The sequence below is a fragment of the Heterodontus francisci genome, chromosome 34 (genome assembly GCF_036365525.1).
Source record: "Heterodontus francisci isolate sHetFra1 chromosome 34, sHetFra1.hap1, whole genome shotgun sequence".
NCBI classification, from domain to species: Eukaryota; Metazoa; Chordata; class Chondrichthyes; order Heterodontiformes; family Heterodontidae; genus Heterodontus; species Heterodontus francisci.
The window spans coordinates 34,534,074-34,544,947 of NC_090404.1; the positions used below are offsets into that span (position 1 = coordinate 34,534,074).

Here is a 10,874-nt window from a genome sequence, read left to right on the forward strand (position 1 = left end):
ACAAGAAGGGTAGATAAAGGGGAACCAGGAAATATAGTATAATTGGATTTCCAAAAAGCATTCAGTTAGATACCACAGAAGATTAATACACTAGATAAAGGCTCATGGAATTGGGCTAATATATTAGCATGCATAGAGGACATAGAGCTTAATGGACAGAAAGCAAAGAGTAGGGATAAATGGAGCATTTTCAATTTGGCAGGCCGTAATGAGTGGAGTGCCTCAAGTAACATTGCTGGGGCCTCAGCTATTTTGAATGCTGAGAGTGCGGTGGAAGCATATTCAGCCCTGGGTTGAAGAGAGAATTGGTCCTCACCATCATAGATGCCAGTCTTTGGACAATTCGATTAAATCCAAGTGATACCAAGAGATTGGTTAAAGCACTGGATACAGAAAAGTCCATGGGCCCTGACAAAATCCCAGCTGTCATATTTAGAGATACAGCACTGAAACAGGCTCTTTGGCCCACCGAGTCTGTGCCGACCATCAACCTCCCATTTATACTCATCCCATATTCCTACCACATCCTCACCAGTCCCAAAATTCCCCAGCCACCTACCTACACTGGGAGCAATTTTTCATGGCCAACTTTCCCATCAACCTGCAGGTCTTTTGGAGGTGGGAGGAAAACGGAGTACCCGGCGAAATCCCACACAGACACAGGGAAAACATGCAAACTCCACGAAGGCAGTACCCCAAATTCAACCCGGGTCGGTGGAGCTGTGAGGTTGCAGTGCAAACCACTGCACCTCTGTGCTGCATACTGAAGGCTTGTTCTCCAGAACTAGCCGTGTCCTTGGACAAGCTGTTCCAGTACAGTTGCAATATAGACACCTACCCGACAATGTGGAAAAATGCCCATTTATGTCCTGTCCATAAAAACTCGGGAGAAATCCAATCTGGCCAATTACTGCCACATCAATCTACTCTCAATCATCAGAAAATATGTGAAAGGTATCATCGACAATGTTATCAAACAGCACTTACTCAGTAATAAATCACTGACCGATGCTCAGTTTGGAATCCACCAGGGGCACTCACTTCCAGACCTCATTACAGATGCAAACATGCAAAATAGAGCTGAATTCAAGAGGTGATAGTGACTGCCTTTGCCAGCAAGGTAACAGTAGACTTAGTATCGTATCAAGGAGCTCAAGCAAAACTGGAGGCAATGGGAATCAGGGGGAAAATGCTCCACGAGATGGAGTCCTACCGAACACAAAGAAACATGGTTGTGGTTCTGGAGGCCAATCATCTCAGCCCCAGTACATTGCTGCAGGAGTTACTTGGGGTGCTGTCCTAGGCCCAACCATCTTCAGATGCTTCATCAATGAATTTCCATCCATCATAAGGTCAGAAGTGGGGATGTTCGCCAGTAATTGCATAAAGTTCAGTACCATTCTCGACGCCTCAGATTCTGAAGCAGTCGAGGTCCACATACAATAAGACCTGGACTACATTCTGGCTTGGGCTGATAAGTGGCAAGTAACGTCCACACCACCCAAGTGCCAGGCAATTATCATCTCCAACAACAGGGAATCTAAACATCTCCCCCTGACATTCAATGGCATTATCATCACTGAATTCCCCACCATCAACATCTTGGGGATCAGCCTTGCCCAGAAACCTGGAACAGCGATAAACATACTGTGGCTGCAAGAGTTGGTCAGGAGCTGGAAATTCTGCAACTCATCTTCTAACTCCCCAAAACCTGTCCACCATCTAGAAGGCAGAAGTCAGGAGTGTGATGGAATATTCTACACTTGCCTGCATAATTTCAGTCACTACAGTACTCCAGAAGTTCAACTCCAACCAAGACGAAGCAACCCGCTTCATCACCACCCTATCCACCATCTTAAACATTCACTTCCTCCAGTACGATGCACAGTGGCAGCAGTGTGTATCATATACAAGATGCAGTGCAGCAATTCACCAATGCTCCTTTCACAAACTCCTTGCAAACTCGCAACAAGTATCACCTAGAAGTACGAAGGCAGTAGTTGCATGGGAACACCACCACCTGCATGCCTCCCTCCAAGTCACACAACATCCTGACTTGGAACTATATTGCTGAGTCAAAATCCTGGAACTCCCTCCCTAACAGCACTGTGCATGTACCTCACCATATGGACTTCAGCGGTTAAAAAGGCAGCTCACTACCACCTTCCCAAGTGCAATTAGGGATGGGAAGTAAATGCCAGCATTGCCAGGGACCCTCATATCCCAAGAACGAATAAGAAAAAGAATGGATAATTATCTGATGAAAACAAAATGTGCAGAGCTGTATGGAAAAGGCGGGTGTGTTGGACCAGCTGAGTTGCTCTTGCAGAGAGCCTGCATTAATATAAAGGGCAGAAACACCTCCTTCTGTGCTGTAACAATTTTATGATTCAATTCTATTCTGTTATATAAAGGAGACGTTTTGCTCCAACTACACAATTTGCTGGTTAGACCACACCTGGAGTACTGTGTATAATTTTGGTCTCAGCCCTTTATAAAGGATACACATTGGCCTTGGAAACAGGGCAGTGAAAATTCACCAGAATGTGGCCAAGGCTCTCATGGTTAAATTATGAGGTGCGATTCATTCAAGCAGGCCTGCATTCCTTGGAATATCGGAGGTTAATGGGTGATTTGTTTGAGCATTTTAGGATTAGGAAATGAATTAGTAGGGGAAATAGAGAGAAACTTCTTTTTTCACTTGTTGCTTTAAATGTGGTGCGTTCTGTTCCCATCTTGAATCGTAGAATAACAGAATTATAGAAAGTTTGAGGTACAGAAAGAGGCCACTTGGCCCATTGCATCTTTGCAGCCAAAAAATGATCCACCCCTTCTATTCCCACCTTCCAGCATTTGGTTAGTAGCCCTGAAGATTATGACACTTGAGATGCATATCTAGACTCCTCTTAAATGAGTCCAGGGTTTCTGCCTCAACTACCCTTTCAGGCAGTGAGTTCCAGACCCCAAACACCCTCTGGATGAAAAGATTGTTCCTCATCTCCCCTTTAATTTTTAATTTTTCTACCAATCACTTTAAATCTATGCCCCGAGTCACTGACCTCTCGGCCAAAGTAAATAGGCCATTCACCTCCACTCTACCCAGGCCACTCAACATTTTGTACATTTCAATCAGATCTCCCCTCAGCCATCTCTGTTCCAAGAACAACTCCAAAAGAAAGGAAAGCGAAATACTGCAGATGCTGGAAATCTGAAAAAAAACAAGAAATGCTGGAACGAAGAAGGGTCACTGACCCGAAACATTAACTCTGCTTCTCTTTCCACAGATGCTGCCAGACCTGCTGAGTGATTCCAAAATAAAGGAACAGCCCCATTTCCCAAAGCATTTCTAAAGATTCACAAAGCTGGAGACTAGATTTTATTTTGGTTCTTTTCGATTTTTCACAGTCCCAAGTGCAAATACTTTCCAAAACCGTCTCGCAGTCCTTCACCTTGCATCATGCCCAGGGATGAGGAATTTCAGTTATGTGGAGATTCTGGACACGTGGTGGTCAAATACAAAGCAAATGGAAGCAGGAAGGCCACCAGACAAAGGACTTGAAGTAGAGTAAGTGCTGCAATCTGTGTGATGAGGACACCTGGACAAGACCGACCCAAAACGCAGCCTCAGTTACACACAGGCAGAAATAATCAAGGAGGAACAGGAGGAAGGAACAGCAAACATGTCTGCTGCAAAGTTACAAAATGTGAACCACATTGACTCCAACAGAGTGAACAAACAGCCATATACACCGAGAGTGACGGAAGCCTAAAGAGAGACAGCCAGGACAAACCAGTGCCACTAATTTGTCTGATTTCTGTTTAATTCCCGACTTCTTAAAATTCATTTCGTGGGTTGTGGGCATCGCTGGCAAGACCAGCATTTATTGTCCATCCTTAATTGCCCTTGAGAAGGTGGTGTTGAGCTGCCTTCTTGAACCGCTGCAGTCCATGTGATGTAGGTGCACCCACAGTGCTGTTAGGGAGGGAGATACAGGATTTTGATCCAATAACAGTAAAGGAATGTTGATATATTCCAAGTCAGGATAATGTCTGGCTTGGAGGGAAATTTGCAGATGGTGATGTTCCCACTCATCTGCTGTCCTTGTCCTTCCAGGTGGGATAGGTCACGCATTTGGAAAGTTCTGTTGAAGGAATTGTGGTCAGTTGTTGCAGTGCATGTTGTAGATGATGCACACTGCTGCCACTGTGCATCGCTGGTGAAGGGAGTGAATGTTTGTTGTGGTGGATGGGGTGCCACTCAAGCGGGCTGCTTTGTCTTGGATGGAGATGAACTTCCTTAGTGAGTGCAGCTCCAACAAAATTCAGGAGAGCGGAGAGTATTCCGTCACTCTCCTGACTTGTGTCATGTTGATGGCAGACAGGCTTTGGGGTGTCAGGTGATCGGTTACCCGTGACAGAATTCCCAGCCTTGGACCCCCTCTTGTAGCCACGGTATTTATGTGGCAAGTCCATTTCAGTTTCTGGTCAATCGTAACTCCCAGGATGTTGATAGTCGGGGTTTCAGCGATCGTGATGTCACTGAACATCAAGGGGAGATGGTTAGATTGTCTCTTGTTGGAGATGGTCATTGACTGGCACTTGTTTGGCGTGAATGTCACTCACCACTTATCAGTTCAAGTGTGGATATTATCCAGGTCTTTTTGCATATGGACATCGACTGCTTCAGTATCTGAAGAGTCACGAATGGTGCTGAAAATTGTGCAATTATCAACAAACATCCTCACTTCTGACCTTATGATGGAGGGAAGTCAGTGATGAAGCAGCTGAAGATGGTTGAGCCTAGGACACGACGCTGAGGAACTGCTACAATAGTGATCTGGAGCTTAGATGATTGACCTCCAGCAACCAGAAACATCTTTGTTTGAGCACAGTGTGACTCCAACCAGTGGAGAGTTTCCCCCTTGATTCCTATTCGCTCCATTTTGCTTGGGTTCCTTGATGTTAAACTCGGTGAAATGCTGCCTTGATGTCAAGGGCAGTCATTCTCACCTCACCACTGCAGTTCAGCTCTTTTGTCCATGTTTGGACCAAGGCTGTAACGAGTTCAGGAGCTGAATGGCCCTGGTTGAACCCAAACGGAGCATCACTAAGCAGGTTATTGCTAAGCAGGTGCTGCTTCATAGCACCGTTGGCAGCACCTACCATCACATTACTGATGATCGAGATTAGACTGATCGGGTGGTAAATGACCGGATTGGATTTGTCCTGCATTTTGTGTGCAGGACATACCAGAGCAATTTCCACATTGCCATGTAGATGCCAGTATTGTCGCTGTACTGGAAAAGCTTGGCTAGGGGAGCGGCAAGTTCTGAAGCACAGGTCTTCACTTCTATTTTAGGAATGTTTTCAGGGCCTTTGCAGTATCCAATGCCTTCAGCCGTTTCTTGATATCACGTGGAGTGAATCATATTCGCTGACGACTGGCATCTGTGATGCTGGCGACATCAAGAGGAGGCCAAGATGGAACATCCACTCAGCACTTTCGGCTGAAGATGGATGCAAATGCTTCAGCCTTGTCCTTTGCACTGATGTGCTGTGCTCCCCCATCATTGAGGATGGGGATATCTGATGTAACCTGACCATGCGTTATCCTCTTTAATAGATCCTGAGCGTTCTTTATCCTATCTGATAAATCCTGACCCTTCCTTAAACACTTTGAATCTCCTTTCGCTCATGATCTTCTCTAATATGCTCTGTTATTTCTTTGATATACTCTGAGAGTCCCTTACTGTCACTGTACACACTTATAGCCTTTAGATCCTCTGGTTAACATATTAACACCTCACATTCCCTCTCAGCCTCTATAATCCCCATGTCTTTGTGAATTCACTAAGAAACGCTTCGACTCTCTGAAACTATGAGAAAAGGGTTTTGAAAGCCACAGATCGATGTGTGTGGAAACGGCTGACTTTACAGCGTATGGAGGAAAATAAAGAGTAAACTTGTGTGTGAGAAGAACACAGAAAAGTTGTGCCTGGAGCTGCGCCCTTGGGGCAAGGAAACAAAAAATGAAAGAAAACCGTTAACGTGAAAGCATAAAATTAAAAACAGACAATGTTAGAAACATTCAGCAGGTCAGGCAGCATCTGTGGAGAGATATTCCTTTCACCAGGATACAATGATCCACTTTGATACTTCACATCGCTCCGATCTTATACTCTCCACATCTCCCTGCAGCAAATGTTTGGGCTGAAATGAAGGTTTTGTAGATTTGAGCAAACAGAGTAAGGCAGCAATACATAACTCCCCCACTGCGGCCTGGGGAAGGATGGAACTCAGATTCAGGAATATTGGACGTGTTGCGAAAAGGATTAAAAGAACACATTCTTCTTCAACACAATAACCATGAGGATGGAATTCAAAACCATGTGTGCAGGTGTAATGGATTCATGGGCCGTCGACTGAACCTCTCGGTCACATCGTCCCAGGAACACGGCTCAGAAAGTTCTCATATTTCCTTCATTCTCATTACAAAGCCCTGGACTCAGAGAGCGCACAGCAAGAAAACTCACTTTTAATTACCAGTCATCAGTGCCAGAATTTAATCTCTATTAGCGTGGTTATGTGGATTTATGTTCCAGTCTTATGAGCGACGGGGTTTCCAATCACAATGCTGTCATAATTTGTGTTATATCATCAGAAAAGTTGCTCAGATGGAAAGTTCAAAATAAAAGCAGGAGATGTTGGAAATATTCAGCAGGTCTGTTAGTTTTCGTGGAAAGATCATCTTCACAAAAAGATCTTTGTTTAACAATCCGTGTTAGACTATCGCAGCTGATTGAGTGGGACTGTGACTGTATAATGGTGAATACTCTGTGTTGTGGTCACAGCAACACCGATCAAGACAGAGCTTGTTTTCTGTCTTAAACCGGCTGCTGTACCTGCTAATGGAATGCAGCAAATAACCAATCTTTACTCCATGAAAATGTATTTCTTCTTGATGGATGAAAACTATTGTCTTCTTTTACATCATCGCACTTACACATGCCTGTGTTTCACGCTCTAACATTCAAACCCACCTCTTCTCTCAGATTATTCCTTCCACTATTAATACTGACTTCCTTCCATTTCATTTTACTGCAGCTTAGCAGACTGTAACCTTCACTTTCATGTTCTTAAAGCCTTTCTGGGTGACCACCACGGATTCTAAGTTTCACATGTTCCATTCGCACCAATGTTCATTTGGACCTTGAACTCAGTCCATACATTTAGGTCTGAGTGACCGCTCAGCAGACACACACTACAAAAGCAGGACTGGACTGAGGAAGGGCAGCGGTGGAATGCTGATAATATTTCTTTGTTTAATCTTCTGAGACAAGGGATGTGAATTGACGAACTGGGGTTTGATTTCGTGGCAGTTGGTGTTTTTCTCATGAAATGTGTTCTTTGATGAAGTAACGGAGACATTTGATGAGGGCAGTGGTAATGTGGTTGCTGTTGTGGAGATGGATTTTCAAAAGTCATTTGGTGAAATACCACATAATAACTTGTTAGAAAAATTGAAGTGATGGAATTAAAGGACCAGTGACAGCCTGGATACATAATTATCTGAGGGATATAAAACAGAGAATAGCGAGAAGAGAAGTGGACTTTTCCCCAGGGTGATGGGGAAAAGCTGGTTTGTGGGATTAAACTGACTGATCTTCCAAAGAGCCGGTACAGGCTCGGCGGGTCAAGAGGCTGTGGTGTAAAATTCACTGATTCCATCATGTTAATTTTAACATACACTGGGAGATGTAATGCAATTCAAGGCTCAAAGACAATGATTCCCAAAATATGTGTTGTCAAAGGCAATTGTAGAAAGCATTGTACCGATAATTAAATGCAAAGCAGGGTTCCTATCGAGCTGTGTTAATGTTTCAGTTAACACCCGATGAAGGGTCACTTACCCGAAATGTTAACTCTGCTTCTCTTTCCACAGATGCTGCCAGACCTGCTGAGTGATTCAAGCATTTCTTGTTTTTATTTCAGATTTCCAGCATCCGCAGTATTTTGCTTTTATTTTAGTGTTTAATTCACTGCCACTTCTCTTCCAGGAATGCCTACCTTGAAGAAGTTCTGCTCTTCTCTCCGACGGGATTTTCGTTTGTCTCTTTTACCTTGTTCACCTTCATTGCTTTCTATTTCCCTCCTGGTGTTTGATAAGGTATCTACCAAAACTCGTTTTCACAGCCACATCTCCTTCCTCAGTGACTGTCTCCGGCTCCAATTTATTCCACGTGGATTCCAACTGCAGTTTCACCCATCATGCTTTGAAACCACCCAGGATCACAGGTATCTCCGAGAAATACAACATTCCTCAGACTTCTACTCTCGCCGCATCCTGAGATCCACGCTCAGTGCTCTGCACCGCCACATGCACACACTGGACCTCTTTCTCCAGCAGCACCGCCTCACCTTATCTCAAAGCTGTTCTACTCTGCAGTTTCATTTCATCTTACATCTCATCCGACGCATTAACAAAAAACTTTTTTTCTCCTTTCAGGTGTTAAGGGACGCAAGCTCCAGCAGCTGATGGGGACTAATGCCCCTCCAGATCCTCCCTCTGCTTCACTTCCCTCTGACCCCACCCCTTCTGATCTGACCCCTTGCCATGTATTCACTATACCCTCTGACCTCCCCCTCTCTGATGCTGAGCGTTCTGTACTCAGCAAAGGTCTCGATTTTATCCCCTTACGCCCCCACCTCAATGAATTTCGCGCTCGGCATGATTTTGAGCTCTTCTTCCGTCGCCTCTGCCTCCGGGCTCACTTCCTTGACCAGGAGTCCTCCCTCCGACCAGCAGACCCATTCACCCGCCTCCAGCATTCTCCCTCTACCTGGACCCCTCCCCCTGGCCTCTTACCCGCTCTTGATCTCTTCATTGAAAACTGTCGGCGAGACATTGGTCATCTCAATTTCTCTACCCCCCTCACTCACTCTAACCTGTCCCCCTCTGAACTTGAGGCTCTCCGTTCTCTCAGGTCTAACCCCGACATAGTCATCAAACTTGCAGACAAGGGTGGTGCTGTTGTTGTATGGCATACGACCTCTACCTTGCAGAAGCTCAACGCCAACTCACGGATACTTCTTCCTACCTCCCTCTGGACCATGACCCCTTCACCGAACATCAAGCCACCGTCCAAAGGACTGTCACTGACCTCATCTCCTCTGGAGATCTTCCCTCTACAGCTTCCAACCTCACAGTCCCACAACCCCAGACAGCCCGCTTCTACCTCCTTCCCAAAATCCACAAACGGGACTGTCCCGGCAGACCCATTGTGTCAGCCTGCTCCTGCCCCACTGAACTTATTTCTTCCTATCCAGACTCTATCTTTTCTCCACTGGTCCAGTCTCTTCCCACCGACATCCGTGACTCTTCTGACGCCCTACGACATTTTGACAATTTCCAGTTTCCTGGTCCCAACCGCCTCCTCTTCACTATGGACGTCCAATCGCTCGACACCTCCATCCCCCGCCAGGATGGTTTGAGGGCTCTCCGCTTCTTCCTGGAACAGAGGCCCAACCAGTCCCCATCCAACACCACCCTCCTCTGCCTGGCTGAACTTGTTCTCACATTGAACAACTTCTCCTTCAACTCCATGCACTTCCTTCAAGTAAAAGGTGTCACTATGGGTACCCGCATGGGTCCTAGTTATGCCTGTCTTTTTGTGGGATATGTCGAGCATTCTTTGTTCCAGTCCTACTCAGGCCCCCCTCCCCCAACTCTTTTTCTGGGACATTGATGACTGTATCGGTGCCATTTCCTGCTCCCGCCCCGGACTGGAAAACTTTATCAACTTTGCTTCCAATTTCCACCCTTCTCTCACCTTTACATGGTCCATCTCTGACACTTCCCTTCCCTTCCTCGACTTCTCTGTCTCCATCTCTGGGGATAGGTTGTCTACTAATATCCATTATAAGCCCACCGACTCCCACAGCTATCGCGACTGCACTTCTTCACACCCTACCTCCTGTAAGGACGCCATTCCATTCTCCCAGTTTCTCCGTCTCTGACGCATCTGCTCTGATGATGCTACCTTCCATGTCGATGCTTCTGATATGACCTCCTTTTTCCTCAACCGAGGATTCCCCCCACTGTGGTTGACAGGGCCCTCAACCGTGTCCAACCCATTCCCCACACCTCTACCCTCACCCCTCCCCCTCCCTCCCAGAACCGTGACAGGGTTCCCCTTGTCCTCACTTTTCACCCCACCAGCCTCCATATCCAAAGAGTTCCGATGAAGGGTCACTGACCCGAAACGTTAACTCTGCTTCTCTTTCCACAGATGCTGCCAGACCTGCTGAGTGATTCCAGCATTTCTTATTTTTATTTCAGATTTCCAGCATCTGCAGTATTTCGATTTGGCTCCTATCTAGCTGTGATGGCCGAGTGGTTAAGGCGTTGGATTTAAAATTCAGTGGGGGCTTCTCTGTGCAGGTTCGAACCCTGGTCCCAGCGAAGTTGCTGTCATTTTTCACGAGTTGGCTGCTTCATTTGCTGATTGGAAATGTTCAAATGTATTAACATCACACAGATATTGTGGAAACTGAACAGAAGGGGAGAAATAAACGCAAAAATCAGCCTGCTGGAAGTGAAGAAAAGGGAAAAGCAATTGGCGAGCTTCTCTGGTGGTCGAATGGTTGGATATCAATGCACTTACTGCAACGTCCTGGGTTCGATTCCTGTTCAGCAAATTGTTAGTTCTTGCTGCCCTGACAACTCACAAACATGCTTTCCATTGAAAATGTTTTTAAAAAGTAAATGGTCAGCACCTCTGGCCTTACCTTGGGAGAGAGAGAAACACAATTAAAGGTTCAGATCAATGATTACGCACCAGAGCTGAAGAAGTCAGAGATTTGACAGGTCGATG

The 10,874-nt window shown here is 45.8% G+C and overlaps 1 non-coding gene across 1 annotated transcript; it reads left to right on the forward strand.

Annotated features, from left to right (window-relative positions):
- Positions 1-10,379: 10,379 nt before the first annotated feature.
- Positions 10,380-10,462, forward strand: trnal-uaa (transfer RNA leucine (anticodon UAA)). Its single transcript has one exon. It is a non-coding gene; the product is annotated as a tRNA-Leu (tRNA).
- The last annotated feature ends 412 nt before the right edge of the window (positions 10,463-10,874 follow it).